Source organism: Sminthopsis crassicaudata, chromosome 4, assembly GCF_048593235.1.
Source record: "Sminthopsis crassicaudata isolate SCR6 chromosome 4, ASM4859323v1, whole genome shotgun sequence".
Taxonomy (NCBI): domain Eukaryota; kingdom Metazoa; phylum Chordata; class Mammalia; order Dasyuromorphia; family Dasyuridae; genus Sminthopsis; species Sminthopsis crassicaudata.
Window position 1 is genome coordinate 253,625,656 of NC_133620.1, and position 7,664 is coordinate 253,633,319.

A 7,664-nucleotide genomic window follows, 5' to 3' on the forward strand; every position below is an offset into this window, starting at 1 on the left:
TGCTAAAACTATAGAACCAGGCTTTTCTGCTGCAAAGTAAGAGTGAAAAGTAGAGTGAAAAAAGAGTGAAAAGCAAATGAAAAAAATGTCTTATCTGCTGTTACACATCTCTGCAGAAATTCTTTCTTGGAGGATCGGTTCAAGTGACATTTCCTCTGTGCAGCCTTTTCTGACTCCGGTTTAGTGTTCATTTTCCTTGAATCTCTCATGCTACTCTCTTTAACTTTTCCTGTAAACCTAATACTTGTGTGTGTGTGTGTGTGTGTGTGTGTGTGTGTGTATCATTTTTGTTTTTATCTGAACTTGTGATTTCACAGATGCAGGGAAACTTTTCATGAGAAGATCCTTTCTATACATGCATATTGGTAATTATTCTGCAACTAGAGTGTAAGAGACATGGTTGCAGATATTGGGGAGAGTTAACTGGCCCAAGATCATTGTATGTGTTATACTTGAACCCAAGGTCTCTTCTTGACTCTGAGCCTTGCCTTCTATGCACTAAACCATACTGCTTCTCATGTTACATTTTATACAAAACTAAATCGTAAGTTGCTTGAGGGAAAATATAATTTTAAAAATTCTTTGTATTCCTAACCCTTAGACTTTATTAATTTTATCCAGAAGATAAATTAATTGTTAAAACAATATCAAAGAAGCCCAAAGAGCATCTTGGTTAACAAACATTTAACATAATTGTTAAGTGAAGAGATTATTTGTGGGGCAGTTAGGTGGTGCAGTGGATAGGACCAGACCTGAAGTCAGGAGGACCCAAGTTCAAATCTGGCTTCTGACACTTAACACTGTCTAACTGTATGACCCAACTCCAATTGCCTGAGCAAAAAAGAAAAAAAAAGAAAGATTATTTATAAGAGCAATATTGACTTAAAGTATAAACTTATCAATAAGATGAAGATAGACAATTATGAGTGGCTTCATATTATAGAGGAGAGTAATATAGTAGTGGAGGGAAAAAGCTTAAATAAAACTTTAAAAAAATCTATTTGAGCAAAGTCATCAAGGGAAAATTTAAGGATACAAATAGAAGAATTACTAAATATAGAAAAAAGGTAGGAAAAATTTTCAAAAATTGTTATAATAAAAGTGTTTTTTTTATTAAGGGCAGTGAAATCATTACACATGGGCCTTCTAACACTATAGTCTTAGAAATAATTAAACAAAAGATAGAAATGACATTAAAAAAACAAAAAAGAGTAGCTAGTTAGTGCAGTGGATAGAGCACAAGCCCTGAAGTCAGGAAGACCTGAGTTCAAAAGACACTTAACGGCTGTGTGACTCTGGGCAAGTCACTTAACCCTAATTGCCTCAGGGGGGAAAAATAAGAAAAGCATGTAGAATGGGCCAGTGGTATACAGAAATCTATTATGGATGCAACATACTCAGTGCTGAGTGCTAAGAGATGGATATACAAGGTATGTGAAGATACCAATGGTGAGGAGAAGGAAGACTTTAGACCTTCTTAATATCAATAAATATGATTACTTACTGACATATATGCTTACTCTTCCTAAATCAAAACTTTACCAATATTCAAATTGAGGGCACTCTTGATAAAAATATTAGAAGGAACAAGAAAGTTTTACCAATAAGTATTTAATGAATTACATCTTATTTCAGAATTAACTAAAATATAGTAAATCCAGGGTTCCCAATGTATTTATTTGTTGACTATGAAAAAAAAAATAAACCTTGAACAAAAACCTACCTTGTAGATTCTTTTATAATAAGCTATCCCCTCCCCTCCATCCATACCTTTAAGATTCCTTGGAAGATGTAATAACATAAATAACCCTGTTCAATGATGCTCTGATAATAAACATGCAAAGCATAAAACAGAGAGATATATGCTCACCAAAAGTGTCTGGCACTCTGGTGGAAGAAATCCAGAGGAGAGTTCAAAGCTTCTCTGTGGATAGTATATTATGTTTCCTGCATCAAGTCAAAGAGTTCAAAGGAAATTCTGGGAAGAAATCTGTAATATTCACATGATCATTCACATAAGAAATATCAAATGGATGAAAAATGTTTTGCCAAAATTGCAATTGAAGACTCTAAAAAAGGTGCAATACTTTACAAATCTGGGACAGTTAATATAGACAGACATTAATATGGGAACAGAATTGAATGGTGGGGTTGGAGATAAGGGGAAGGGAAGAGGTGGAATTATCTTCAGGCAGAACTGCCAAGATCTTTTGCTGACTCCATGCTTCACATGAAAGCAACAGCCCATTTTTTCCCAAAACTAATTATTTTACTGGTCTTGATATATGGCGGTGAGTCCTGAAATACAATTGTCTTCAAAGAACTAAAAGTAAAGATCAAAGGGGAGAAGCATAAAATGAATGTGAATAGGTAGCAGTACATAAGTATTAAATAACTAAGAACAACAGAAGAAAGTGAAAGATATCAAGGAATTTCATGATAGGACAAGAACTCACATGGCAAGAGTAAGGAATGATAGGTAGACAAGAGTGCTCTACTGGTACCTTTGGGATGTCAGCAGAAATAGTCTTCAGCAAGTTGAGTATTCTCTTCTATGGTGAACTTATGGAAAAGTCTGGAAAATAACCACACAGAATGGGCAAGCATGGATGGGTTCCATTCTTGAAGGGAACTTCAAAACTGATGAGACTACAGATTTATTTGACTATTCCTTACCCTAAAACTGTGCTTTGGAACAGTGAACAATCAGTAAACATGTTGTAAAATCAAACTGGATTACACTGATACCAAAACAACCATCACCATCCAAAAAAAAAAAAGAAAAATTAAAGAAAAAAAAAAAAAAAAAAAAGAGCTGTAGCTAGTTTAAACTAAGGAAGAGAAAAACTCAATGTTTTATAGTCCTACAAAATAATCCTTTATTAGTTTGCCATGACAGTGAATAGGGATGTTAATTTATATCCATTTTTATTATATTGAATTCTTACATGAACAATGAACATTTCTTTATTTTTGTCTTTATTTTTGCCAAACTCCTTTGTAGTTGGATTCATATAGCAGTTGGGTATGTCTTAGTAAATAAGATCCCAAAGATTATATACATTCTGTTGTTGACTGTAATCTCCTTCTATCCCTTTCCTGCTGGGTTTTGCTGATAATGTGCTGGAATATCAATGGTTTGTGTAAATTAATTTTATATTCTGCAAATTTTGTTGAATGTTTCAATTTTTAATTGACACTAAATTTTTTTCCAAATAAAACATCATATCTGCAAAAAAGTAATTTTCTAATGCCAATTTTTCAATGTCTTGCTATAGCTAGCATTTCTAGCATTGAATAGCTGTGACAAACATTCTTGACTTGCCTCTGATTGCTATTGGAAAGCTTTCTTTTTCCTATTAGATATGCTTACTCTTGGTTTTAGATATTGTTTACAATATTTAAGAAGGTTTTTTGGGGGTTTTTTGTTATGTTTTCTTTCTTTTTTTGTCAAGAGAAACAAGTTTTGGATTTTATCAAAAGCCTTTTCAGTATAATTATGTAATCAAGTGGTTTTCCACTTATAGAAATCCAACCTGATAATACTTTGTAACGTTTGTGTTATATTGCTATAGCCTATTTTGTTCACATTTTAAATTTTGAAAAGAATTGTTCATTATGGTCAATAGATTTCTTTTTCTCTTACTGGTTTAGCTATCAAGATCATATTTATATCATAGAAATACATTTTTGAAAAGTTTATATAATTTTGAAAATGTTCTTTAAATGTGTTAGAATTCATTTGTGTATCTATCTAGTCCTGGAGGTTTTTGAGAGCTCATTTATAAGTTAATGTCTTTTATTTTTGAATTGGTATAGGTTTTCTTTTGTTAATCTGAGAATTATATTTTTAATAAGTATTCACTCATTCATTTCCTCTATCAGTTTTGTTAGGATGGAACAAAATAATTTGATTTCATTTCTAATTACTATTTTCATTTTTGATATTTGATTTTCCCATAACAAATTAGCTAACTACAGTTAAAACTACAGTTTTACAATTAGTTAACTACAGTTAAAAAGTTAGCTAACTACATAACTATTTTAAAGCTTCTACTTTTATTATCTTTTTGTTTCCAATTTAATCTCTTTTAATTTTTAGAATTTCTATTTCATTGCTTAATTGGGAGAATGGATTGTTGTTTGTTTCATTTGTTTTTTCTTTCTTTTGTTGATAAGTGTATAGATAGAAAAAATCTCCTAAAGATTACGTTAGCTGCAACCCATGGTATGCCCTGTTGTTGATTGTCTCATTGTTATCTTCTTTGGTTAATTTTTAAATTTTTTCTATAACTGAGCTTCTACTTCTTTAGAACTAAGTTTAGTCTCCAAATGTTTCTCAAATATTTCTTAACAGGCCTCATTGAATGTAATTTTTATTATATTAGTTTTAGATATCATTGAGAAAGTTTTGCTGGATAATACACACATATAACATACACATATGACTTTTCTCTCAATTTTGTAAAATAAATTGCTCAATATAGGAGATACATAGGTAATAAATGATTATACAAATAAGATTTAATGTTTATGATGGTAGGGAGTACAATCCATATTAGTTTAGTATAAATCAATTGAAATATAGGAAATTCCCAAATTTAAAAATAGTATTGATTAGGAATCAGAAAATAGTGACTCTCGAAGTTCTCAGCCCTGAGAAAAATGTTCTTCCACAGGAGGAATGAGAATGATCTGTTACATCATGTGGGACTGCACGCTATATAGTCTTAAACAAGATTTAACTTCTGAGTCTGTTATCTGTAACAGTGAAAAACTAAAATTTCCTATATGTTTCATTGGGTTGTTGTGAGAATACAATTAAATCTATGAAAATATTAAAAAAATACAATTATTAGATATGCCTACACACATTTACTTTCCCAATTCTTGGGGGAATTTGGGTGGCATACAAACCTAGAACTTTTAGAAAATCTACTTCAGAAGTAGAAAAAAATGGAAGTGCTGTGTAACGTAGACTACCAAAGAGGAGCTGGCTGGGTCCAGGTGTAGTCTGCCAGAGAAAATGAGAAGCCCATTTAGTTGCTCACTTTCATATTCTCCTTTTCCACATAAACATTTTTTAACTGTGCTATTCTAAAACATGACAATTAATATGTTTGAATTAACCAAGACTGAGAATTTGTTTTCCCTTGGTATCTAAGATAGCATACTGAAAGAATGGGGTTTTGATTAGGAGGAAAAGTTTTTATTCTTGGAACATTTTAGAGTTAAGGACAATTTTGGTAAGGAGATACTATCATGAGGAAACTGAATGCTTGATTTAAAAGGAGTACCAGGATGTAGGGAGAATACAAAAGATAACATGTAAGGATGCAAGAAAGCAAATTATCAGTTTCTTAATTTTGCCTGTCCCTCAAATCTGGTGGAAAGTAGGGAAGGACGAGGTTTACAATCTCAGAACTTAAGACATTCAATAAAATTATTTAACTATGCAAAATCATGACGACAATATATTCTAGTTCCTTCTCATCACGGAGCGTAGTTAGGATAGATTACATCCAGGCAAATGAAGGTGGGAGATAATAATTGTAATTGGTAGTAGAGGGCAATGTAGGGGTAAGACTTGTAGAGGGACAGAGGCAAAGCCAAGACAGTGGAATAAAGGTAGGGACTCATCAAGCTCTCCCCCCCAAGCCCCTCCAAATTTTTGACTCTAAACAAATTTTAGAGCATCATAACACACAAAAAAATGAACAATTTCCTAGCTGAAGACAACTTAGGTCAGCAGAAAAAGTCTGTAGCAATAGGATAGTAGTTTAGCACATGATACCAGTGCAGAGAATTAAAAGCTAAGAAATAGGCTAGGAAAATTAGTAAATAACAGAAAAAGATTCTGACCATAGAAAGTTACTATGGAGAAAATAAAGATCAAAAAACATACTCAGAAGAAGACAACAAAATCAAAGCTATGTCCAAAGCCTCCAAGAAAAAAATTAAGAATTGGTCTCAGGTCACAGGTAAACTCAAAGAGCATTTTGAAAATTAGATAATGGAAAAATTTGGAGAACTGAAAGTAATGCAAAAATATAGAATGCTAATGAGAATGCCTTAAAGCAAACCTGGCCAAATGATAAAAGAGATTCAAAAGGTTACTAAGGAAAATAATTCCTTGAAAATTAGAATTGAGCAAAAGGAAGCTAATTATAATGACTTTATGAGAAACCAAGAAACAGTAAAACAAAATCCAAAGAATGAAAAGATAGAAAACTGACATATTTCATTGGGAAAAAAAAAAATGACCTGGAAAACAGACCTAGAAGAAACAGACCCTTCCCCCAGGCAGTTGGGATTTAGTTACTTGCCCAGGGCCACATAGCTAGGAATTTGATTTGAACTCAGATTCTCCTGACTTCAGGGCTCTATCCACTGAGCCCACCCAGCTGCTCCTAGGAGAATAATTTAAAAATTGGTCTACCTGAAAAAGTCATGATCAAAAAAGGCATAGACATCATTTTTCAAGAATTATCAAGGAAAACTGTCCTGACATTTTAGTACCAGAGAGTAAAATGGAAATCGAAAGAATCCACCAATCATCTCCTGAAAAGTGACGCCAAAATGAAAACTCCCAGCTAAATTCTGGAACTCCCAGGTCAAGAAGAAAATATTTCAAACATTCAGAAAGAAACAATTCAAGTATAAGGGAGTCGAAGTCAGGATTAACATAAAATTTATAGCAGCTTCTACATTAAAAGATTAGAGGGGGCTTGGGATATATGGAGTGGAGCTAGGATTATAGTCAAGAATCACCTACCCAGAAAAAGTATTATCCCTCAGAAAAAAAGGTGATCATTCAACGAAAGACAGGACTTTCAAGCATTCATGATTAAAAAAAGACCAGAACTGAATAGAAACCTTGACTTTCAAATATAGGATTAAGAAGAATAAAGAGTTAATCAGGAAAAGGGCATAAGGGACTTATAAGGTCTATCTGTTTACATTTCTACAGGGGAAGTTGATACTTGTAACTTATAAAAAAAATTAAGACAATTGGGAGTATACATAGAAGGCACAGATCTGAGTTGAATATGAAGGGGTAATATACCTAAAAAAAAATAATAAAATTAAGGGATGAGGAATGCACTGGAAAAATGAGAAAGGGAGAGGTAAAATGGAGTAAATTATCTGCTAAAAAAGAAAAAGCTTTTCCAGTGGAAAGAAAGGGAAGAGTAGTGAGGGAACCTTACTCCCATTAGAATTCGCTCAAAGAGGAATTAACATACACTATATTCAATATGGGTATGTGATTTGATGGAATATTGTTGTTCTTTGGAAAATGAACAAGATGCTCTCAGAAAAACCCCAAAGTGAAATGTACTGTGTACAAAATAGTAGCAATGTTATGGGATGATCATTTGCTATTTTCAGCAATATAATGATCCATGATTATTCTGAAGGATTTGATGAAAAATGCTATCCATACCTAGCCCAGAAAAAGTAGAACTGATTGTGTCTGAATACAGATTAAACCTATTTTAAAAACTTATTTTGAAGGTAAATTTTTTTGGGGGGGAAATGAGAGGGACATGTTTCTTTTCACACTTGACTTTTATGGAAATGTTTTATGTAATGTGCCTTTTTAATGAGGGTGAAGAGGAAGGGAAAATCTGGAACTCAAAAAAAGTTTTTAAAATTATTTTTAA